Source organism: Arvicanthis niloticus, chromosome 4, assembly GCF_011762505.2.
Source record: "Arvicanthis niloticus isolate mArvNil1 chromosome 4, mArvNil1.pat.X, whole genome shotgun sequence".
Classification (NCBI taxonomy): Eukaryota; Metazoa; Chordata; class Mammalia; order Rodentia; family Muridae; genus Arvicanthis; species Arvicanthis niloticus.
In genome coordinates, this window is record NC_047661.1 from 3,949,372 (window position 1) to 3,975,754 (window position 26,383).

At 34.9% G+C, this 26,383-nt stretch overlaps 1 long non-coding RNA gene across 6 annotated transcripts; it reads left to right on the forward strand.

The window, feature by feature from the left end:
• The first annotated feature begins 207 nt into the window (after positions 1–207).
• LOC143441942 (uncharacterized) lies at positions 208–26,383 on the forward strand. Of its 6 annotated transcripts, none has more exons than XR_013109706.1 (7): positions 208–264; positions 1,995–2,125; positions 11,706–12,092; positions 15,021–15,132; positions 18,339–18,466; positions 19,152–19,169; positions 19,777–26,383. It is a non-coding gene; the product is annotated as an uncharacterized LOC143441942 (long non-coding RNA). The 6 variants fall into 6 exon arrangements; XR_013109708.1 differs by having other exon boundaries at positions 11,706–11,836; positions 11,961–12,092; positions 15,021–18,466; XR_013109705.1 differs by having other exon boundaries at positions 15,021–18,466.

Consider the following 26,383-nt stretch of genomic DNA (forward strand, 5'->3'; position numbering starts at 1 on the left):
AACAAAAAAACAAAACAAAACAGAAACCCCCAATAGAATTCCAAACATGCTCTTTGCTGAAAGAAAAGCAACAACAATGCAATCTGAAGTTCTTCCAACAGAGGGCTGTATGCGCTTGATTTAGATGAAGAAAGAGCATGAAAAAAAAAAAAAACTGATTTGGATTTAGGTTGCTATAGTAAATTCTGTATTACACTTAAAAATAGAACTGATAAAAATGGAGTCAGTGGAGTTGAACGGGGAAGAAGCATCCTAAGATGAAATGTAAGATCCACTCTTACAAGACAGAATTTTATGTCTTAGAATTGATATTCTTTTTAAAAGACAAAATGTATTTTAGCATCTGTAAATAAGAAAGTAGGCAAATTGGAGCTAATCTGTGCTTTAAAGGGCTATTAATATTACCTCAATTGGATATATTTTAAAAAAGAAAGGGAGCGATTGCATGTATTCTCCTGCAGAGCCTTTCTATCTTTGCCATTGGAAAATAGCTGAGTGTTGTTATAAACAAATGTATTATGTATATAAAATGAACCTAAATATTTAATATGCAGAATATATGTTTGTATGCATGCACAATGCAAACCATTTCTAAGATATTTACAAAGACAAATGATACTGTTTTTAAAAGGTGGAGCACAAAGGCACCAGAATAAGCCAAAATGAAATGTATACTTCTTTGTGCTAGGTCAGGTTTGTAATTCTATTTCAGATTGCAGAGGCTGAAAACATATCCATTGTAGAGAAACAAGAAATAAACAAAACCTATAAATTATCTCTAGAATCTAGTGAGATCTTTGTCTTTCAATTTTAAGAAATGCTATATTTTTATGGGATTTCTTCCATGGGCTTTGAAGTGTTCATTACATTCTATGAGCAGAATGTTCTTTCAAATTTTAATCCTCTTCTTAAAAATTCTTGTTTCATTTAATACAGAGCTAATTTAGTGACATTACTAGTATTCTACTTAAATAAATCATATTGCCGTTTGACCATATTTTCTAAAATATATTTGCCTAAAATTCTAAACTAACACTTTAAAATAAATTCTAGATACTATTTTAAACACTGGCCTTATTATAAATGCTTCTTTTTTTTTTTACAAATGTATTTCTTTATGAATCTTCTTGCATACAATGGAGATTCATAAAGTACAATTCTGGATAAAGCACTAGTAGCTAGACTATAAAAATATATAATAATCCAATATTTATATATTTTGTCCTTATAATTCCTATGTTAAAACCCCAAATATTTATTATTGATATACCACTTTTGATTTTTTATAAAATTTTACTACATAATAATACATATATTTGATAATAGTAATAAGTGATATATGTTTATTAAAGCACAATTCCCTACTATAATTTGTTATGAAGCAAATAAAATTGTTTGGTTATCTGCAGCACTGATTTCATTTCTGTTCTTTTATGAAATGGTTCTTTGGTAAAACAGAAATATTGCATTGTATAAATTTTTTGCAGCCTGGATAGTCACATGAAATCTGAACAACCATTTCTTCATTTCTACTTGCCTTTTGCCTTTTGCGGTAACTAAGGAGGGTAGATGTCTGTTAATACCCAAAGAATATCCGACAGAAAATATGTGCATGAATAGAAAAATATTTAAAAATATTTTTGAGGTAGGTTTATTAAAGAGAATATTTAATTTTTGAGGTGGGGACACAGATTTTGGATTTGTTAATTAAAATTCAGTAGCCACAAACATCTTCAGCTTCAAGAGGCTGTTATTTTTCTGTTGTTAATTTTCACAGGTATTTATGAAATCTTTAAGAAAATCCTTCCTGCACACCCTCCTCTTTCCACGTAGTATTACTTTATTTGGCTTATATTTTACCCAGCAATACTAAGATTAGAGACAAAGCACTGTACCTTTAGGTGACAGTCCAAGAGTACAAAGAGACAGACATTCATGGTGCTGCTCCACACAGCATCTTCACTAAAACAATTGTCCCCTTTCATTTGTCATAGGATCCAGGCAATAACTAATCTTCACCAATGTTTTCTTTATTATTTTTACTCGAAGAGAATTACATTCATCACCAAATAAAATGCTGAGTAAGAATGATGTCGTTTGATCCTGAACTCAATTTTGATTAAAGGTGAGACCAACTAAGTTGCTTATATATAATGCCAGCAACATATATTTGCAGGTAAATATTTCAAAAAGAGTCCTAAATGATATTCTGTATCATATTTATAGCAAGACATAAATCAGAACTATTTGCATCTGTAAAAATTGCTTTTATGTCTAAACAAAAAGCAAAACCACTTATATTTTTGACACAATATATTTTTGACACTTATATTTTGACACAATATATTTTTGACACAATATATATATATATTTTTTTGATCACTTATATTTTAGCCCACAATGCTAATGGTTTGCTCTGTGCACCTGCCAGCTTGGTTTGCTGTTAAAGCCACCCTGGAAATTCTCATTTCTTTGTGCAATATTTTATTCTGTGCTTTTCTTCAGGGCAGATTGGTTCTGCCTGCACTTTATTTCTGAACCCATGTTCATTCAAAATGGACTGCCAGACATAAATGCTCTATCTAGTGTTGCCACTGCTGCTGCAGGGGCTGCTGACTAACAGCACCCCTCCCCCAAACCAGCTCCTTCCCCATTCTCCTGCCCTATCCTTTGTTGACAATGGACTATCATTGTCAACAAAGAATGTACAATTGTGGAATACTCAGCAGCAATTTGTTAATATTTTGCTTTGAATATTTTGAAAGTATTTCTGAAGTCTATAAATAGATGTGCCCCAAGCTTTTCCTTTTCTTGATTTTAATATTTGGAGATGAGTTCTCATCCCATCAGGGCAGCCTAAGGGACTGCAGTGCCTAGAATGCTTTCAGAGAACAAATGTGGCTCTGTGGCTCTCTTTTCACAACAATATCAACATCATATAGATTTAATAACAGGGTGATGCAGAACATTTGATGATGGGGCAAATTCTCTGATCTGCCAAGGAAAGCATCTGATTCTCTCATGTACCAATTAATTATTGAAGCAACTGAAAATAGCAGGCTACTATGCTTGCTTTCTTCCTGCAAAGGGATGCAGTTGCTATGGTGGGTGGGGCTTTGTGTGTGTGTGTGTGTGTGTGTGTGTGTGTGTGTGTGTGTGTGTGGTTTGCATAAGTGTGCATATGAGCACTTTGTCTGTGTTCAAAAAGAAATCTTGGACAGAAATTTCTTTACTTTGTCCTTAAAAATTATTGGGAGATTATTTGTGCATGTCTGATATGACAGTAGTATTTCTACAGAATAGTGATGAAATCTTTCTTTTCTTTTCTTTTTGAATTATTTTTTCTTCCATATCCTTAATGGACTTCATTGTGAATTACTGCATTTTATTTTAATTTCTACTTCTAGTTTATTAGCACCCCTTTTTTGTTTTACAGTCTACTCACTGATGCAGCACCAGATGAGCTGAGAAAGAAATCTTGTTTTGTTTTATGCCTCAATATGCATCATCCTACTGCATAGAACAGTTCGTACATAGATTTACTTGTTTTAATCTGGCTACTTTATAGAACTATTTCGTGTTATTCAGACTTGGGTTCATCTTTCCCCCACTAGAGTCTGTGGTTCCATAAACTTTTTAGACAGAGGGAGGTTGGATTCATTGATTCTTGTAAATTTGTTGCTTTCTATTGTGACAATAGTGTTTACATGCTTGACACACTCAAAATAATATTAAGCTCAATTTTTAGTGTGATGTACTTTATACATTTGTATAAATGTCACAGCCTGTAATCACTTTCTTTGTCATTGACGATTAATCTAAAAAAATCGAATAATTCACTGCCCCTTGCCATTTACATATCGTCTGCTGCCATCTGCTCTTCTCAGCAGCAGTAAATGATGGGTAATTAACTCAGTGCCTTTGTCTTTCCCTTGCTGAATGTCTGACACATATAGATTTTTCTCTCCTGCGAATGTGAGCATATATGTGCATGTAAGAGGAAGAGGGAGGTGGTGAAGAACAAAGTGGCAAGCAAGAATGAATGATACTGCAAGGATGCATGTCAGCATGATATCATTGAAGGAGAAAGGCAAAGCTATATCCAGAGGAGTGGCCAAACCTCATGATCTCACATCTTACCAAACCAAGAGGAAGAAACACTACTAGAACTCTGACTTTCTTGCACAATTAAGAGATTTTTATAAAAAAACTCGAAAGCCAAGATAGTAATAGAAAATCAAGAAAAGGCTATAAAGTCCTTTTGTTAATTAGGATGCAAATAAAGATTATGCAATGTAATGAGGTATACAGTAACCACCACTAGCACAAAAATTCTACTTGACTTCTACACTGGGGGTAAAAACCCGTGTCGGAGAAGTGATACATAAGATAAATCTCAGATGGTCTTGATGCTTTAACTATTTCTAAAAGCAGGAAGTATCAAGGAAAACCTAGAAGGATTCAGGGGACTCAAATTTTGCTGAAAAGCTGCTTTTAAAAGAAAACAAGATTTTCCCCCCCTGGATTTATACAGATTTCCTCTAAATAGATTATTTCTTTCTGTGGTCTCCCTTCTTAGAGAAGATATAACATTATTTCGACAATTCTTGTTGAAACACCTATCTTTCAATGTACAAAATTTTCTGACATGTGGCTGGATTTGATAACACTAAAATTTGATAATACTAAAAACTAGAAAGCAAAAAATTAAGGGAAGCTTAGAATTTAACTTGTTCTAATTCAAAGTAATGTTAGAATATATCCCGAGTTCCAGAGTATGATCAGAATCTCTTTCATATAAAATTCTTGTGCTTCTTCTGACTAGTGTTGACATACATCTACGATCTCTAACTTAAGTAAGCTGAATTTTGCTCATCTCATTTTTGCCATTGACACACACACATAAACACATATATATGAACAAAATATATTTTATTCACTCAGCAAATCTAACAAATACATATAGTGATGCAAATCGTGACCTGATTCCTAACCATCCAGCACTGGCCAGGTCTCTTAGCAGTTTGTCATTTCGTGTACTCACAGTACCCAAATAGCTGGCAGATATAGACCTATCAGTACAGAGTCCGGGCAAATTCAGAAACTTAATTTCCATATGCACACAATATTTTCCCATGCAGTCCTACTTCAGTACTTCAACTTTGCTGCTATCCTTCCAGTGGCAATAAGAGTATGTTCACATTTTTTTTTTTGTCATAAATGTAATGGATGAATGCCTGAAAACATTGATTTTTCAGCTTAATTTCAGTCTTTCTGATAACTCTTGCTTCATTTGTTCTATCATCACATGACTTCTCCAGGTTAAATTATGTGTCTACTATTACAGAGGGTCCATAGAAGGCCATGCAGTGGGTAACTTATATTGTTCTCCATTAATTTGAAATGCCTTATGAAGATGGCTGAATATAGGTATTAAGTGATGAAATGGCTAAACATGTACAGAACTGACTAATTCACTTAAAAATTAGAAAAGGAATATTAGGAATGTAACACAAAAGAGGAGGGAGGCTCCATCTATCAGGGGCTTGTGGTAGCTGTGTGAAATATATGTACTTTACACAATTATTTCAATTTTATAAACTTTTTATGACTTATAGGTACATTTGTCAGCATCTAATTGAGTATGAGAGCTTGAAAGCTTTCATTGCAATCATTAATCCAGTGTCATTGTTCTCTTAGGTTGGTGTGTGACCCAACAGGTTGAGAGAACAATATTACTGAATAAAATTGGCATATGTCAGCTAAATAGAATTAGTAACAAGTCTTTTTTTTTTTTTTAAATGTTCTGTGGTTAATTTAAAAAAAAGTTGAAGGTTTCTTCTTGGATTAAATTATAGCTTGAATTTCTTTCTCGTTTGATTTTGGTAGCACTTAAAATGAATTAATTTAAATTTTGATTCAAGAAGAGTGTATTCATTTCCTGCTCTTTGCAAACACTGTAAGAGTTTCCCTTCCTTAAACAGGTTTTATTTTAATTCCTTGTCTGAAAGGTACAATGCATGAGAAATATGGAACAATGACTTATCTTCACCTATCATATATGTCCAGGTTGAATTAACCATTCATCAACTCCTCAAGTTTTGAATAGACAGAGTGACAGGTAGTTTCTTCGAGGTGGTTTAACAGCTACTACAAATCCGTACTCCCCCATAGCTAGTCTCCACAGGCACAGGACTGAAGCAGTTGCCTGAAGTGTTTACTGCTGTACCCTCTCCATGTTCATCCACAAGGATGTCATGGTTATGCTGGTAATTTAGAAAAATTGTCCTACAACCATCTTTCATCTAACAGTATAGGACAAAAAGTAGTTAGTTCCCATGGTTAGACAAGTCTAGAGGAAAAAGTAATTCTGGAATTTTATTTTGTATACTTTCTATTTTTTCTTGAAAATAATTTTTCAAATATTATTTCTTTGAAAATTTCATGCATTATATTTTGGTCGTTTCACACTCTCTCCAAGTTTTCCACAGGTCTGCTTCCTTTATTATAGACAGCTAACTTTGTGTTCTTGTTTGTTTTAAATTCATAGATTAAACTTTGTTATTTATGCACTTCTGGAGTGTCTGTTGTCTCAGGAGTTTGTGTATGTATGGGTGTAGCATATGTGTACATGCACATGTGAGTGTCTTAGTTAAGGTCTCTATTGATGTGAGAAAACACCATGACCAAAACCAACTTGTGGAGAATTCATTTCAGTCCGCAGTTCTATAGCAGAGCTTATTACTGAGGAAAGTCAAGACAGAAACTCAAACAGGGCAGGATCCTGGAGGCAAGATCTAATACAGAGTCCATGGGGGAAGTGCTTCTTCCTGACTTGATCCCCATGGGTTTGCTCAGCCTGCATTTTTATAGCACCGAGGACCACCAGCCCAGTGCTGACACTGCCGCCAGTAAGCTGGGCCCCTCCTCATTAGTCAAAAAATTCTCAGACTAGTTTCAGGGCATTTTCCTAAATGAGGCCCCCCTCTTAAAAATAACTTTAGCCTTTTCCAGGTGACATAAAACTTGCCAACGTAATGAACATGCACATGGAAGACAGAGGACAACTTTGGTCTACTTCCTTTGAAACATGGTCTTTTGTTGATCTGGATCTCACTGATCACACTAGACTGAATGAACAGTGAGCTCCAGGTAACTGATGTGCATTATAATTTCTTGTGTATTTGCTGAGATTTATGGAATCAAACTCAGGTCCTCATGATTGGAACAGAAGTACTCTACCAACCCATCCTTATCCGCCTCAGCTCTGCCCTCCTTCATCCTGCATCTCCTCATCCTCTCATCCCTGCATGCCTTCATTCCCCGTCACCCTCATCCCTTCATCTTTCATCTCTCTATTACCTCATCCTCTCATTTCCTCATCCTATCATCCACTTATCCCTGGATTAATATTCTGATGGAAAATTCAACATATTTGCAATTTTGTTCTTTAGGTGAGTAGAACATAGAAATATTTTTTCAGAAAATATGTGGAGTGCTGTGACTTCATTCATAGCGATGTGTAAGCTCTGAGCACAGAGACCTCCTGACCTAGGTCTGAGCTGAATGAGGATGGCTCTGGAGGAGTAAGAAAAGTTAGAAGCATCTCTAGACATTAGCAAGGCCAAACCATGATGGACAACAGATTCAGTGGGGCATTTCCCACCCAAGACACTATCACTTCCTCATTTCTAAAGTTTTTTTTTTTTTTTTTTTTTTTTGCTTATTTTATGCTCAGACTCTCCCTCTGTATATGCAGCTCCAGGATTTAGTTCTTGTCTTTAAAATAGAGTATCCCTCCTATTTCTCATCCCTAGGTTCCCACTTCCCCTGCTTGTCTCACTTCTTGTGTTCCTGGAGGGTACTCTCTATTTACTCTTCTGTCAAGTAAACAGCAGCCTTCCAGCATTCGTATCCTTTGTCTTTCCTGTCATTACCACCCCTTCACCAGAAAGAGAGAGAGAGAGAGAGAGAGAGAGAGAGTGATCATCTTAATTACAATTACAGCACATCTTTGCATATAAAATGAGTGTCAGGGATGGAGAATATGGGGTGGAGACTGTATACCCCCAAAATTAATTTCAAGTTTATAAACAGCTATAGAGGCATCTATAAAGTTCACACAATGGAATACAACCCTGCTTAATTCAATTGGTTGAGTTTGGAGAAAAATCTGGGAACTCAAGAACATAACAATTATTCAAAACAGTGTTAAAATAAAGGCCACCAAAAATCCTATTTTTCTTCCAGGACTGTTTTGTTGCGGCCCTCTCCACTCCACGCTTGGCGGCCACTGTTTCCTGGCCCAAGCTGCCACTCTGGTCTTCAGGTCAGGGTCTAGCGAGAGAGAGAGTGGGAATAAAGGGGAAAAGATGCGAAGAATGGAGACAAAACAGAGGTTCTGATCAAGTCTCAAGTCTCTAGTCTCATTTATTGAAGGGAAATCTGGGGTATTTATATGCTTTTGTCATGTGGCTTGTAGGCACGTGGATACCACACGCCTTGCTGGTGTTGATATGACATAAGCCTTACAGGCGTGGATACCACATAGATACCACGTGAAATGCAGGTATATGTGTAAGAAATATTAAGGAGTTAGACTGTCTAAAATTAAGTACTGTTAAGGTAACAATATAAGAAAATAGTTTAGGACAGTCATCCACTTTTTAGTGAAGCTGATGGAGTTGAGAAATTCAAAGAGCTCTTGTTGGGAAAAGGTGAGCTCAGAGTCCTGTGGGCTGAATGTATATAGAGGGTAGTGACTAGGATATAAATAAGATCTATATAATAGAAGGAGAAAGGAAAGCATTTTACATGTAAAAAAGTTGAAGTCATTAGACACCAGAGCAAAGGTTTTAGATTTTTTCAAAGAAGGATGGTTTTGCAAGCAAATTAAGTTTGAATGCTTATAGGCATGTATTTTGTGTCAGGAGTTAATTCCATTCTTCTGCATCTAAAATGTATTAATTGTATATATCCTAGGGTATGTTTCAAAATTAGCCATTAAACCATGTATACTTACTACCTGGTTCATATAAGAAAACATGGCTAAGAAAGTATTTGAATCCTGACTGCAGATGTGTATTTCTCTAGAAGAGTTTAGAGTACTGAAGGGTGTAAAATGTACCTGTCCCAAGACATTACTGGCAATGTTAACAACACAAGGCAACAGTTTGAGTTCTGAGTGTTCCCCAAAAGTTTCATGTGTTTAATGTTTTGTCTCTACTGTGGCACTATTGAAGGTAGTAGTGCCTTTAGGCAATCAGGCTTTATGGAAGGTTTTAGGCCACTGGGTTATGCTCTCAGAGGAGTTATGAGGATTCTTTTTCATCTTCTCTTTCTTTTTGCTTACTGACAATCATTAAATGAGTCATTTGTTTTACTATTATTTTACCATAATGTATTTCACTGCTACAGTGCAGTGACAAGAGGGCCAACCAATCATGGGCCGAAACCATATGAGAAAAAACATGCTCTTTTAAAGGTGATTGTCCCTGGTAAGCCTGTCACTGTAGCAGAAAGCTCACTAACGATGGGCAGCAAAGTGAGTGAGCTTCTAGTCTTGTAATTAGTCCCTGCTACATTTCACATTATCTTGTCCAATCTCTTATTTCTGTTTCTTTCCCTCACTGTCTTCTTTCTTTCTTCAGTTGCCAGTTTGCATAATAGTCTCAAAGTAACTCTGAGATATTGACCTCACCTTAGCAACTCCAGGAGTAAAAGTGCTTCTTTTTTATCGGTTCTGCTTTTTGATATTATTCATGTTGGCTTGGTTTAGGTCATGTGCCTTCCAGTAACAACCGCTGAGGCCATGGAAATGAACCTCAGGCCTGTGACTTGAGTTGCTTAAGGAGTGGCATTAGTTACAGCAGAATAATATGCATTGAAAGTAGGTGAAGATGACTACTCACCTATATGTGGCAGTGATCATAGGAAAGAGGCCAAAATGTTAGGTGTAGACTGGAAGCATAAGAAAACAGTGACTGGCCTTTCCTCTAAGTACAAAGGAAGCCCACTTGATAAAGTCATGCAATAATATTTAAAAGCACAAACATTCTCCATGAAAATGGCAAGATGGCACTGCCATTTGTCTGCTTGAACTAAACATGGTAGAGCTTACATACTTCAAACACAATAAAGTTGTAACTTTAGCTACAAAATATGCTTTCATGTGGCCTTTACCCCTTTATCTTTGGCTGCATAACTTTGAGAACATGAATCACAAATGAATTAGAACGGATGATTTTAAGAACAGTAAACTGAGAAATGAGTTGCTCTTATAATAGTAAATGAAAGTAACTTTCATACTTCTGAAATCACATTGTGAGCCAAGAGCATAGATTCTTGAGCAAAGGAAATGTAGTAATCTACTCCCAGAAAATAATGTTATTTAGAAATACTTTTCAAAATCTGAGTACAGTGTAGAGGAAATTAATAGATTGCTAAAAACTATTAAATATATTTCTAAAATATAAAAATATATTTCAGACAGAGAATTAAACAAAGCAAAGCAAAATGATTTAAAACCACAAAACAAAAAAAATAGAGATTGTTCTATTTATGAATATGACTTGAATCTTGACAGAAGAAAAAACAATAAAGGCTCATTTGACTCTATTAAAAATTTTAAGTCAAAAATAATACCAGGATTATTTTATTTTTAACTGATATTTACTTGATGAAATCTTTTAAGATTTAAATTTGTTAAGTGAAATGAAAATAAATGATTAAATAATAAATAGCAATTGGTATTGCACTGGTTGCCTTTATTGCCAACTTGGCACAGCCTAGAATCCGCTGGGAGAGAGCCTCATCTGAAGAACTACCTCTATGGGCCTGTGGATGTGTCTGTGGGTACTTTTCGATTGCTAATTTATGTGGCAGGATCTAGCTCATATTGGGGTAATACCATATTGATGCAGGTATAGCTGGGCTTCATGAGAAAGCACACTGAGCATAAGGCAGTTTGTGAGCCAGTAAATAGCACTGTTTTATAACAGCAACAGAAAAGCAAACTAGAATAGAAATTGGTACTTGGAGTGGAGTATTGCTGTGATCGATGTTATCATGTTGTATTTGGAGGAACATTGTAGAAGCATTTGAAACTCAGAGCTGAGAAAGCCACTGGGACTCAAAGCATTCTGTGGGAGCTTGGAGGATAAAGATGCTGAGAGATTCAGACGATGAAGGCCTGGCTTGGAAGGTTTCCAAGGGAGGCAAAGATGGCCAGGATATTTATGTGATATTTTGAATTAATAATATTAATAGTGTTACTATATTAAGAAAAGAAATGAATTCATTTTAAATTTTAAATTAATTAATTCAAAATAACTAATCTGTAGTAGCTGGGCCTGAAAACTCAGTTGTGATTAACAAGACTATCCCACTGAAGTGAAACCTCTGGTGCTCAAAGGTATGATGGCTAATCTTGGTTATCAACTTGTCTACATCTAGAATGTACTAAAACCTAAGGTGATAGGTAGTCCCTGAGAGGAATTTTAAATCAGATTATAGGAAGAAGAAAGGCCCATTCTAAATCTGGGTTACCCTTCAGGTGACAGTCCCCAACCCCCCCCCCCCCCCCAAAAAAAAGACTTAGAAGAATAGAACATTAAGTTTTGTCTGCTTTCCTTTACTTGCATTTTAAAGTCTGTCTATTTTGTTGCTGAAATCATTATTAAATCCTTTTTTTTTTTTTTTTTGAGAAACCTGACATAGACTGAAGAGCAGTGGCTATCCAGGAATCCTTGCAGGACTCCAGCTCCAGACTGAGATTGCTAAGACAACCACACTCCTCAACTGAACAACTACTAGAAATCTTTGTAATCTTCTCATTGTGAGACAGAAGTTGTTGGACTACCTGGACACATTATTTATGCTAGTAATAGCCAATATCCCCCTTTGACTACCTCATGTGGTGTGTTTGTGTGTGTGTGTCTGTGTTCATTCTATCATTTCAGCTCCTTTAGAGAAGCCTGACTAATACAACAGGGACAAAGAAGCTGTTCATCTGGGGCTGAAAAATCAGTGTTAATTAGTAAGAAATCAGCAGTATTGAAAGAAATGAAATTATGCCTCATCGGGACAATAAGGTCAGTACACAGAAGCTATGGTCATTTGTGTTGCTCGTGGCACATTTGGAGCAATGAAATTGTCTAAGCCTTTTGGAGCTTTATTATAATTGAGTTTGAAATGCTGAATATTGAGCTATAGGGGTTGATTTATACTGTTAGACTTTGGATTTTGTTTAATCTTACAGTTCCTATGGCTTGTTTTTGTCCTTTCGGAATAAGAACTATGTAACATGTTTCCTTTATTTTAGAAGAGCCGACAAATGGCCTTGGACATTTTGTTGTTTGAGGATTCCATACATACAAATAGTGTATTTTGACCACGTCCATTCTTCATTCACCCCCTTTCAATTATTACTTTTTATCCACACAAGACTTCCTTTCCAATTTAGAGGTTTTATTTTATGTTATTTGAATCCCCAAAGTCCCTTCAGAGCTGAGAGTATATCCTGGTTATTGGACCATCTACTGGAGCATGTACTGCCTCGTAGAAGCTACATACCTAATCAAAAAAAAAAAAAAATGATTTTCTGCCTTTAGTAGCTATCAGTTACCAACAACTTCCCAACTAGTGGAGGGACTTTCTGACCACCTTGTCCTTCCATGCTGGGATGATATGGTTTTATGTGAACATGTATTGTGTATGCTGTTATGCTGCTGTTACTTCATATGTGCAACTGTGTTGTTAAAAGGATTGTTTTCTTGTATTCGTCTACTACTTCTGGCTCTGGTAATCTTTTTTTGTTGTTTGTTTGTTTCCTTTGACTTAAAATTATGTTTACATGACACAATAACAGTAGGAAGTTTTCCCCCTAAGGCCTATGATTTATCTAGTTACAGGAGTTGGCTACAAACTCCTGTCCTTCCCACATCAACTCTGTAGTTCTCACATTCATTTACAGTCATTCACCATCATGCCTGACTTATTTCCTTTCAAAGAAAGTAAAAACAAGTCTATATAATGTTCTGTTGACAGTACCCATAGGTTTCATCTTATGTAGGCTTTAAATCTAATCAGAAAGTGGTTGGTTCCTCTTGTAACATTTATAATACTATTGTTTCAGTGACCATGATTAACCTGTCTACTCATTGTTGAAACACGCAGAGCTCACTGTTAGACAAAAGTAATGCTTACTTTTCTCCTTCCAGCTCTAAGAAAGCTAGCAAGACTTTTGGGGTAATTTCTCCATGGTTTATGATTCAAGCATGTGGTGTTTTGAGCCATATGGTCTCACTGTCACCTTCTGGACCATAACTAAAAGAACTGCCAATAGGCTGTAATGTTTGAAGGTTTATGTCATGCCACCAACCAACAATTTCAAAAGAAATAATCTATTGCTTGCATGTGGATTTTTATTTGATAGCCTCTGGTATCTAAGGGAGATGTTGTTCCTGTTATTTGAAATTATCTAAACTGATTTTATATAGTATATATTTGGAAAGCATATACAGCAGAAAGTTTCCTCCTCTATGGTTTCCTCACATTCCTTGTCTTAATTAATCCTTCTTGTTCCATTGTTATCCAAGACTCCTTTATTCTACCTGTATTCTATCTACCCTTCTTTAAAGGCCATTCCCACCACTCCTGCATAGTTTTCTTGACCCTTATGTATAGCCTAATATAAAAACACATCTAAGGATTCAAAGCTTGTATCTACATATGAGAGATAATGTGGCGTTTATCTTTATGTTTCTGGGTTACTCCTCTCAGAGTGACTATTATCACTCTGTCCATACACCTGAAAATTGCATACTCTTATTCTTTATAACTGAATAATATTTCTGTGTTTAAATATACTACATTCATTATTTACTCATCTGTTGTTGAAAAATATCTAGGCTGTTCTAATCTTATGGCTGTTGCACATAAGGAAGTATCATTGTATTCAGATATAGATTCCATTGGGTATATACCCAAGAGTAGTATATCTTGGTCATATGGATCTCTGGTTTATAGCTTTTGAGGAAGTACATTATTGATTTTCATAAGTATCATTGAACTCACATTAACAGTAAATAAATATTCTTCTTTCCCCACATACATTCTAGATTTTTTGTCATTTGATTCTAAAGTTTTAAAATAAGTTTAGTTGTTCTTTTAGAATTTTGTTCAATGCGTTTGATTATATTTATCTCTTCTTTCTTCCCGAGCTACCTTCTCTTCTGAACCAATCAATTCCTCCTTTTTTTTTTCCCCTTTTTGAAAACATCAAATAAAATCTCTGTATTCTTAAATGCATTGCAAACCCTTGAGGAAAACAGACATATTCTTCCCACAAAGCTATCAACACCCAATAGCTCCTCAGATGGGCTGGGGCCTTGTGTCTGCCTCCTGTTCCATGTTGACATTTTGTTGGTCTTGAGCTTGTGCAGGTCTTTATTATTCTGTAGCCATTGTAACTAGGGTTACATGATACTTCAAAGTAGTCTTAATTTCCATTTTCCTGATGGCTAAGGATTTGGAACATTAAAAAATATTTTTTAGCCATTTGTATTTCTTTTGAGAACTTCTTTTTTGTTGACTTTTTTTTGGAGGGTGTGGGAGGACTAGGAATGAAGCACTGAGGGCCAGAAGAATGAATGGAAATATGCAACCTCAGGGGGTGGAAGGTGGGAGATGGGGGGACACGCTAGAATATACCAGAGACTTGAGAGGTGAGAGAATCTCAAGACTCAAAAAGAGGGAACTTAAATGAAATGCCCAACAGTGGGGATAGGGAACTTGTAGAATCCACCTTCAGTAGAATGACAAGGCATTAAGTGGAGGGCATTGTCATCCCATAGTTAAAACTCTGACTCAGAATTGTTACTGTCTCAAAGAACAGCGGTGACAAAAATGGAGAAGATATTGGAGGGAAGGAGGTCTAATGACAGGCCCAAATTGAGATCCATCTCAAAGAGATGCTCCAAGGCTTGATAACTATTACTGATGCTATGATGTACTTACAGACAGGAGCTGAGGAGGACAGTGACCCCATAGGAAGACCAGTAGTCTCTATAAACCTGGACTCCCAATATCTCTGCAACACTGAGCCGCCAACCAGGCAGCATATATCACCTGGTAAGAGGCCCTTGATACACCAGAGGACTGCTTGGTTTAGCCTCAATGGGAGAAGATGCACGTAACCCTTTGAGAGACTTGAGGCTCCAGGGAATGGAATGGCCTGGCAGAGTGTGGGTGTGTGGAGTTGTGGGGGCATCTTTTCGGAGATGGGGAATAGGAGGAACGGGATATGGAGCTGTTGTAGTGCAGAATATGAGTGGAATATTGAATGGATTGTAAAAAAAAAGATTAAAAATTTAAAAAAGAAATAGAACTACTTTTGAGAACTCTATTTAGTTAACACACCAAGAATTTTAAGTGGGTTGTATGTTTTCTTGAGATTTAGGTAGGTTTGTTTGTTTGGGGGCTCTTTGGATATTCTAGATACTAACACACAATCAGATATAAAGCCCATAAAGATTTTTTGTGGGAACTTTCTTCCATCTCTGTAAAATTAAGATATTAATATTAGATATTGAGATCAAATCAAGAAAAAAAGTTATAATTTGGCAGAGGTGTGTTTTGTGTCAAGTTTAAAAGACAAAGTGTCTTAGTTAGCTTTATTGTCAGTCAGCTTGAGATAACCTAGAGTCATCTGTGAAGTGGACATGCCAATTGAAGAATTGTTTATATCGAACTGGCCTGTGGCCATGTAGAGCATTGTCTTGGATGCTACTTGATAGATGAGTACCTATACAACTGAATAGAACCATAGAGAGTTGGGTCTTGGCTGTGTAGGAAAGCTAACTGAACATAAACTAGTGAGTGAGCCAGTAAGCAATACTTCCTCGTGATTTCTACAGATTCCTGTCTTCAGGCTTCTTAAGTTCTTGCCCTGACTACTGTCAATGATGTGTAGTAATCTAGAAGTTTTGGTCAGTATTTTACTACAACACAAAAGCAAATTAAAACAGTTAATGCTAGTTTGCATTATAACACATTATAATTAATTTAATAGCTCTTTTATTATCAAAAATAGGCTCTTTTCTCACATAATATATCCTGATCCTGGTTTCCTCAACTCTACTCCTCACAGTTCCTTCTCACTTCCCCTCTCATCTATATTCATCCCCTTTCTGTCTCTCATTAAGAAATGGGCTTCTAGATATGAAATATAAATAATGTAATTAAACTAATTAGATACACCAAAAGTTAACACATCAGAGTCAGACAAAACAGGCACAGAAGAAACTATGAGAAGACACGAGAATCAGAGATTTACTTGTTTGTACACTCAGGAATCCCATAAAAACACTAAACTGGAAACTATAATGTAAACAAGAGGATGTGATAGAGATCTACGCAGGCTGGGGGCATACTACTCCAATATTTGTGAGTTAATATAAGCTTTGATCATTGTTGATTTAGAAGGTCTTGTTTTCTTGCTGTCTTCCATCCTTTCTGGCTCTTATAATCTCTCTGCCTTGTCTTCTGTGTGGTTTCCTAAGTCTGAGAGGAGAGATTTTATAGGAACATCCTATTTAGGATAAAGTGTTCCAAGTTATTCTCTGCATAATGTATGGCTGTGAGTCTCTCTATTTGCTCCCATCTGCTGCAGAAGGAAGCTCCTCTAATGATGGATTTGCAAGGCATGGTCTATGAGTATAACAGTATGTCATTAGGATACATTTTATTTATTTTATTTTATATACTTTTTTTGTTTAGACCAGTAGTATTTTCTTTTATCCTAGGTCTCCTCTATCTAGTCTCTAGTACTTGGTCATCCAAGTAATTTCAGGTTTGGATTCCATCTGGTAGAGTGGGCTTTGATTCAAATCAGTTATTGATTTGTTACTCCCACAAATTTTGTGCTTCCAGTGTATCAGTATATTTCGCAAGCAGGACGCCGCTGTAGATCAAAGAGTTCATGGCTAGCTTGGTGTTACTGTTTTTATCTAGAAAATAAGCATAGGTGAGCAAATTTAAGTCTCTTAAAAGAAACAATAACAACTCAAGAAAAAAATTGGAGGGATCTACATATATTGAGTTATGCACTCATGCCATATTATCAGATAAACTAATCTGAAATTCCATATTTAAAAAATCAATCCTGCCCTATAAATATATAAAATTTACTTAAACTACAAAAATCTAGTCGTCCATTTAATTCTTTTTCAGCTACTCAACAATAGAACTGGTGCTAAGCATTCTGAAGAGTGATAGAGAAAGGAGTCAAGAAAATAGGCTCTGTTGTTGAGTAACTCACATTTGTTGTAGTCGTGAATGTACAATCAACCCCTTTTTGTCCTCTAGCCTTTACTGAGAGGTTTGTTCAACTGTTTTCAGTCCTTTAGCCATGGCTGTGGGTTCCCATCAGCTTTTGTTTCCAGTAGAAGACAATATGATTTTGGTTCTGATAACACATTACATTTTGTTTTAAAAGTGGTTGCATGAGCATCTTACTTTTTGATAGTTTAAGAATTCCATAAAGGCATATAATGAATTGGGATCAAATCCACCAAACTTTTTCTTCAAAATTCCTTCTCTATCTCCTTCAACTTTTCACTACTAACAACTTCATTGACTCTGTTTTTAAGCATACTATATCTTCTTAATATTTATAGAAAACTACAAAGCCAAAGCCAGAAAAATATGTATATTTAGCTGTAGGGTAGCTTTCCTGGGGGAAAGGACAATTCTGGGTTACCGCTGTTGTTTCCAGCATCACGGCAGCTGTCTCCATTGTCAGGTGAGAATGTCGGTTATATTTTTTGCAAGTTACAGTATGTATATGTATGTAAGAATGTGCATATATGTGTATATGTGTGTGTGTGTGTGTGTGTGAGCTTGTAGAATATATATGTGTGTACACAAGATATATACAGGTATATGTATTAGTTAATATATAGCTATATGCAAATAAAAATATAATTTCATGCTATTTACCTTATGCTTACATGTAACCTGTCTCCAAGTATGGGTTGTGTATGTTCAAACAAAATTGATTGTCTTTTCTTTCTTGCCCAAATAATGCTATCCCAAATTAAGACCCGTTGCTTGAGTACCTCTTTTAAGTGATATCCTGGGTCCTCATAGTAGTCTTGTTGCTATTATTCAATGCTTGGTATTTATAACCTCTTATTTAAAAGAAATGTTGTAGTCACTCCCTCAAAGGTGCTTCTTCAGTTTCTCTAGTTCCTTTGTTTCTCTCAAGGTGTTATTCTAATTGGTAGGTTTCTTGTTTATTCTTTATGTGTTTGGTAAATGTCTTGCTCCTCTCCTAGGATGCAAGCTCTCTGTAAGCAAAAACGTAATCGTGACTGTTCTATCTATAACATCAAGAACTAAAATCTCATCTATAGCCACTATAGAATGAGTAACTTGTGAAAATATCTCAACAGGATTAATAAAGGTAAGGAGTTTGACAAGCAGTGTTGTGTACACAAAATTCTGCTTCATAGTCTAGTCAGAATGAATATGTAATATAGGAATATGTACATATATTTATATTTACACATATGTACACATATGTATTATATGTATGCATACATTACATATGCATATATCATGTACACATATGTATTGCACTTGTGTATTTATATATGTATATATGTGAGTATATATAGGCATATATACTTGCACCTTTTCACATGTGTGTACACACTTATTATTTATACATTTAAAAAGTATATAATGTATGAATATATGTGCATATATAATGCTATATAAAATTTGAATATGTGCATCAAGTACATAGAAAAATATAATGAACTCACAAAACTTTAACACTTGTCAGTTAATGATTACTTTTATTCAAAAATATAAACTCTCACATTTTGTCTAAAGGCACATTCCTGATACTATATTATTTTCTATAATTTAATGATTATTTTTAGTATTAAAAATTCTACTTATTTCACTTAAAATCAACAGAAATATCTGTAATTTAAAGAGCTAATTCTTAAAAGAATGCCATATTAATTTTGTCATTATGTAAGACTTTTGCTTTTGAACATCCCTTGACAGCCTTTTGTTTAGAAATATATGTTTACATTTTATTTTTCACTTAAAATAAATTTATTTTCTTTTTATCTTAGATGGTAAAGTTTTCAAAGGTAAGCTCCTCAAATTGTATTGGGGAAAACGAGAGAAAGATTGTTGATGTGTTTTCTTCCACGTTTATTTTATTTCTTTCAATCTTATTTTGTTAATTTGCCATTTGATGACAAATTTTCTTCAATGAATAAATAATCTTGAAGCTCTTATTGTAATGAATAGTCTTCATTTGTAGGTAGTCAATATTGTTTGGTAATTTTATTTCACCATCATTTGTATAGTGGATAACAATTTCCTAGTAATTCAGGATTGGACACACACACACACACACACACACACACACACCAATCTTGATTTAGTCATAAAACAGTGATATTGTCTTCTTTGCTTGTAAGTTGCTTGAACAGTAATTTCGTTTTTTCCTATATCCTTAGGATGATATAATTTCTTAAGGCACTTGAGACAATGTCAAATAATTGCTTGCATCATAACTTATTAATAAGGACAAGAAAACAAATGGATGTTTTACAAGTTTGTAATATCCTGGAAGAAAGGCACAATTTGTTGGAAAACAGCAACATTTTACTAAGTTTATGTGACTGTGGTATCTTTACCTGTGCCAAATTTCTTGTTGTTATTAAATTATATGCTTGGTTTTTCTTTCAGGATGCTAAGCTGAAAAGTGAGAGTGTTCTGTGATAATGAAGACCACACAAAATAACCCTTTCTAGCTTCATCCTCTGAATGGATTACGAAGGTGACCATCTTTTTCTGTTACAAGTGCTACACTCCCTCAAATAACATTGCCACATATCCATCAGCCAACCTGAGACAGTAAATAAAGGAGAGTTGGAAACATCCCTGGAGACATGGAGACTTGAGTCTAGTTTGAATGGTATATCATTCTGAGGATTCACACATTTATTGACCCAACCAAGAAAAAGGGGTCAACATGATAATGCAGTGTCCATTGACCTGGTTCAACTCAGAAATTGCTCATTTATTGCTTACATTTATGTAAATAAAGCATTAGTCTTTCATCTTCCAATTTTAACATGTTACTCAATTAATGTGATTAAAGATGGAGTTGAACTATCCTTAACAGGGCTTCTGTTTCTATCATGAAATACAAAGGAATAATTATGTAAAATTAATATATTTCTAATAATTTGAATATGCCTTTCAGCATCAGTTATTATAAACACACCTCCTTTTGTTGTCCAAGCCAATTTCACACAAAACACTTTGACATATTTTCTATCCAGTCCTAGATTTGTTCCCATGCCTATTCCTTTTCTATTACCAGAACTTTAAATATATTATCCTGAGAATGAATGAGGATAGTAGAATTTAGGATCAAAAGAGTTTCAAATAATCATGTCTATTAAAATATTTTCAGATATTTATTTTTCACAAAACAGCAGTAACAAGATAGTATACAATGTAATAATTATAGTCATCATATAACAACTTAACTACGTTTTCCTAGGTCACTGCTTTGTTGTCAAAGCTTAAAATCACTTTTTGGGACAGAATCATAGTAGATGCACTGCTATGACCCCAAAGATAAATATTCTTTTATTTTCCTTAGTTTGGCAGGGGTAAATTAAGCTTGCGAATGCAAAGGATTACTTCATGTTTGTGCAAAGTTATACAACAGAAAAACTCTGGCCATTGAAGTGTAAGAAAACATATGTGTTAAATTGATAATTGGTTTGGTAGTTTGGCTCTTAATATTGCTGGGTACAAAAATCATTTTTCCTAAGCATTGCAATAACAATGGGCCTCTGGTATCTGTTTCGCCTCATCTCTGATTCATTCAGTATAAAAATAAATTGAGCAGTGCATTCTGTCAGACATCATTTTATGGAAAATGCAGTATGGTTGATATTGTGCTCTATTTCTTAAACTTATCAAGCTACACAGCCACAAGGAGCTATTTACTGTGGGAACAAGCCATTCATTTGTAAGTACTCCCTTTGGATGCCAAGTAAGGGATATCTAGGACCTGACAGGTGCATAGTGTTTAAGGGCATCAGTCTTGGACAAAAAAAAAAATTTCATATAGAAGAAGTGAAATCAGTGTATATTGAGCAGTGGGGAAGGAAATGATTTGTGCTGCCTGCTGGTATATAAAGGTTTATTATGCACAATAAGAATAGATCAGGTCTGTGAGCTCCATAATTTCCTTCTCTCTAGAACTGAAGAAGGGTAATATGCAAGACACTTTTATCTTCCAGTATTTTCTAGGCAATTACTTGATATTGATTTTCTATAAGTTTTGTCTTATATATCAGCATTTTGTTAGCAAACTTCAAAACATAATTCAATAATGTTAGTACAGCGAGGAGTATGCAGAGAAAGAAACCCTCTGTGAGCCTGTTCTTTGTGTAGGTAGCCTCTCTACATTCAGAAAGCTCTTGCAACTGTGCCTTTCCATCAGGGGAATTGCAGTCTTGGGGAATCCCTGTGCCTGATTATGGCTCTCCTCCCAGTGGTGAACTTTTGACCTCTGTATTGATTCTGTTCTCTCATCAAAAGCGCTGATGTAATTCCATGAGCTGGGATCATGCCATGATTTGCATTTAGGATCTGCAACTGTGCGATGACCCCAAACCATCTCATCAGAATAAAAGTGGACCAAATGGCAGATGCGTTTCCCCATAATATTAAGGTCTATTGAGCCATTTGGTGGGTTTCTTTATTGTATATAGAAAAGGCCATATACCATGCACTCTGGGTTTTCATTTAGTTCCAATCACAAACTGGGAACGACTCTAAAATCTAATAGGGATCAAAGGGGATTTTATCATTTTCTACACCTGGGACAATCAGTAGCAGTCCAATCTGCTAAAGCAACATAAAATAATAAAATTATCTGCATATATGCTCAGAAATTCTGGTACATTTATACTTTATTTTATTACTTTGTTTTTTCTCAGTGTTTTTTTTTAATATATAGAAACCACAGAGACAGTGTTGATTTTTCTACATAAATATAGTAAATTCACATGCTACTTGATAATTCCTAGAAGATACCAGCAAACAGTATCAGTGAGTACAATGCAGTTTAAATGTTGACCACTAAAGTTTTGTTCTGTTTTGTTTTCATGTCTTCCTCTTCTGCTTTTTCTTCTTCCATATTTCTTCCTCAGGTACTTGGAAAGACTGAGAAAAAGTGGATTTGCAAATATAAATACCAAAATTGAAAATCAGTACTAGGTTCAATTATCTGTAATATATTGTGCTTTCTGACTCCCCTTTTATCCTTCCCACTCTTACTTATTAGCCTAATACTATTTAATGAACACTTAGAGATGGAATGAGAATCTAGTGATGAACACAGCAGAGACAGTCCCACATGGAGCTGAGATCCTATTTGGAGAATCAGACAAGCAACTACAAATAAGTGTGGCTATAACCAGGATGGAAGTATATTCATTATACTTGTGTGTAGAAGTTATTTTGTGCGATACTGAAATTGTTTGGGAAAAACACTGAAAGGTTCTGTGAAAGTGACCACAGCAAAGGTGCTAAGAAACTAAAACAGGGCAGCCGTATCTACAAACAAAGGAAAGGGCTGCAAGTTGTTCTATACAGAAGTGGGCAGATGAGACTATGTGAACTAGAAACCACAAAACAGGAAGGAGGCTGTGTGGAGCCTGTGGGCCTTATACTGGAGAGAAGCTATTATGAGAAGATCTTTTGTGGGGAAACTCAATAGAATTGCATATTGTACCCAGACTGGTGGGAGGTTAGACTGAGATCACACAGGGTATCAGAGTCTAATAAATGCTCTGAGATGATCAGAAATCATAAGAAATGTTTCAGATTGTTAAGAATTGAAGAATCAAGAATTGAAGAATTAAGAATTGTTAAGAGTTGAAGAATCAAACCAATAATCCACAAACCCATATTTTTAAAGGAGTTTTCAAGTAAGTACTGTGAAGATAAATAAGAAATATAAAAGAAAACATCAGAGGTTGTAGAAAGATGCAGGAATCATATTAACAAACTATTTTTAAAATATCTTGAAGGTACTTATTTCATCAAAGAAGAACTGGACCTCTTAACGAGGAAATAATTTAAAAAATGTCTAAGTGTACAAAATATTAATCAATATTGATATTTTAGACTGCATTGAATTATAGATTAGTTTACTTTCATTTTGATTATCTTAATAGATCCTCAAAGCAATCATGTGAGAAAAAGAGTTAATGCATCCACAGTCAGGATTGACATTCAAATGGTGATTGCTATTGGATAAAAGGCAAAAACCTTAAAACCAAGCCTTTCCATTATGAAGTTTCTCTCATTTCCCCTAACAATGTACATAACACTATATTTGAACTTCTGAAAATGCTTGCTAGTGGTTTTTTCTTTAAATGCCCATGTATTCCTATAACTCCTAGAGCTCATTGATTTTCATACAGCTATACTTTGTTAAAGTTTCCAGGAATGTTTGTGTTAAACACACCAAGATTTACTTCTAAAACTTTTCTACTATGGATGCTAGAGAATTGAAAATTGTTTCAGATGAGTGGGGCCATATGTTTCTCATTGGTCTACAAGAAACAAGATGCATGAGTATTTTTATTGGTAACAGAAAAGGTTTTTGAATTCCTGTGGTTTTGAGGAGACAGAGTAACAAAAAGGGACTATTTAAGTATGAAGCCCTTTTCGTGAAGTATCCTTCTAAGATATACTGGGACATAATAAAATAAACAACACGTTTTTGGCTTTTGTCAAGGGAATGGTGTTAAAAAAATTACTTAACCTCTCCTATCATATTTTTATGGTGTTTTATGATATATAGAGTCAGTTCCATGAATCATAATAGATTCTCATTAACAAAATTGTTCTTATACTTATTCAAAGCAATAATTAGAAAATAGAATGGAATCTTTTTAAAAAATATAAACAGAAGGTGAGGATCAATTCCTTTAAAATGTGTGCCTTGCTTATCTATTACCCATAGTCTAGTTAAGGCTAATTTACTGAATTTGAATTGTGAAGCCTTAGGATTAAAACTAAAATTTATCTCTGCATCAAAAGTCTGATTTGAATTCAGTTTTTCTGTTCTAGGTTTTGATTTCATCATTGTAATACAGATTACATTGTAATACAGATTACTATGTACTTACCTTGTAAAGTACTTTTGGGAAGGGAATTGGATCATAAACTTATATGAAATAAGCTAGCATAGATATTTTGTTCTATTTACTATTAGTCATTAAAGAGATAAACAGAGCAAACTAGGTGTGTTCTCGCAGCAAACTAGGGAATAGTATGGGTGTCATGAATCAAGAAATGTTTTCTCAGCAGTTTTTCCTAGCTAGACATTAACAACAGATCCCAGAGTAAAGGTCACCTGTATAAGGTTATTGTAGTCTCTCCTTGCCTCTAAATCTTTATGGTAACTTTTGATAATATGTTTATAAGTCTGGTGGTAACAGTTTTGAGTACCAATAAAAAATGGATCCTATGATTTCAGGCTCTAAGCCTTCTTAATTTCTGTTAATGTCACACATACCTAACCTATTTAATCATTAAGTCCCCAGAATTTCTTCATTAAATCAAAGAACACCTCGGCATGAGCATGATGGAACCTACTGGAGCTGCTCAGCATGGTAGTAAATGTTTGCAAGAGAAACTGACTATATTTATTCCAAAGCACAGATTATCTTCTGTTCCTGGTGAACCCTCTAGGATGCTGTGAAGTTTATCAGATTATATATGTAAACGAGACATATGTAGTTATTGTTTCCATTGAAGATAATGTTGAAAAAATTTTAATTTGCATCCTACCTTAAATGTTGACTGCACAGACAACATTAATAATGGATCATGTGATATTTAGGTATTAAATTCAAAAATATTTAGACCAGAAAAATAAACTTTCCTGAATATGTGATTTTTCCCATCCATGTCGTTCTATCAGCTAACTTGTCTTATTTTTAATTTAGAAGTACTTTTCATGTTGATTTTAATCTGTCATGCTTTGGGTCATTTACAGAAAAGAGAATGTGATCTTCCAATTGCCTTGTACATCTGAAAGCATGACCTTTAACAGTCAAGCTTCTGCTAAGAGGTGAAAGCAGTACTTACTGACACCAATTCTTTCCAATTCTTTCTTCTGCAGAGATGGTCTCATTCCATATAGTACTTCCTACAAGAATAGATTTTAAAATATTTTTAAAATGCAACAAACAGTTTAAACTTTATGTAACACAAAAATTTCAAATTTTAATGATTAAAATCCATTATTATTAGTATTTTATTATATTATATACCTATAGTGTCATTATTTTGTTTTATATTTATTTTTATTTCATATACACATTTTAAAAATTTGTAGTGTGTGTGTATGTGCGTGTGTGTTTCTGTGTCCTGAGAATGTGTACTTTTGCTCCCAGAGACCAGAAGAGGGCCTTAGATGCCCTCAATTGAAAGATACAAGTGGCAATGAGATACCCTACACAGGTGCTGAGAACAAAACTTAGGCCTCCTAACCAGCAAACCTCTTAACCCCTGAGTCATTTTTCCAACTCCTGATCTAACATTTGAAATGCCATGTTGCAGAATGTGTTATTTGTAGGTTATGAGAAAGAACTGCTTCAAATCTGCACCTAAAAGAAGGAGTTACAAGTTGTAATTATCTTTTAGAACTCAGCATGCAGCATTCCATTCAAGCACAATATAGAATAATATATCTGTTGAACTTCAGTAATGGTTGACTTTGTGTTTAATGAGTTGAATTCTTGGTACCATTTACATTTTATAAATCATATTTGAACAATTTTATTGGGACATTTGAATCATCTATTTGATTAAAGAAAGCAGAAGAAATATATGAAGACATTCAAGCCCCATGTCTCAATGATAGCTCTATGTCACCAGCTTGGAAAATGCGGCCTACTAGAAAAAGAGGTCCACAGATAGTGAGAAACAGTAATACTGGAAGCCAAAAGGGTGATGGCTAGGCCACACATTATGGGATTGTTAAGCATAGTAGTGTTCTTCCCTCTGAGAGTGTGGAAACATTTGCCACTCTTTTATTCTGTATCCTTAAGGTCATTTGAAGCATCTGGTTATTTGGTTGGGGCTAGAGAGATGACTCAGCAGTTAAGAGCACTTGTTGCTCTTCCAGAAAACTTGGGTTTAATTCCCAGCACCCATATGGCACTCACAATTGTATGTAACTTCAGTTCCAAAAGATCTGATGACATCCTGACCTCCATGTGCACTAGACACAATTGGTGCACACATATAA